The following is a 514-nucleotide window of genomic DNA, read 5'->3' on the forward strand; positions in this document are numbered from 1 at the left end:
CACGAGGTTTTAAATCATGGCGTTTTCATACGCGTTTGGCCAATCAATGTCTACTTGCGTCACGATTAGTACCAGTTGTGCTGGTTAGACCCTGCTCCAGAGTAGGAGCTAATTTGGTTACCGAAAAAGGCAGTCCGGTACTAAAATCGCACCCAGTTCCGACGGTGCGAAAATGCCCAAAAGTGCGTAGTTCCACAATTAGTTCTGGTACTATGAAAAGGTTCCCGCGGTGCGAAAGGCCCTAATGAGGACATTCGCATATCTCAAAAAACAGCCATTGGCCAAATAAATTTAAGCACCTATTAAACAAGGTTAACGGAGATCAATCAGAACGAAACTCGGTGGGCATGTTCGACTCAGGGCCTTAAAGGTCTGTAAGAATTTTGTGCAGCTCTGCCACTTGGGGGCGCTATAAGACATTAAAAAAACATAAATTCAGCTATAACTAGGCAACCGTTGGTCTGATCGACTTGAAAATTGGTATGCAGCGTCTTGGTCCAAAGTGGCACAAGTG

This window comes from Sinocyclocheilus rhinocerous, unplaced genomic scaffold (genome assembly GCF_001515625.1).
Source record: "Sinocyclocheilus rhinocerous isolate Xijiao unplaced genomic scaffold, SAMN03320098_v1.1 scaffold982, whole genome shotgun sequence".
Taxonomy (NCBI): Eukaryota; Metazoa; Chordata; class Actinopteri; order Cypriniformes; family Cyprinidae; genus Sinocyclocheilus; species Sinocyclocheilus rhinocerous.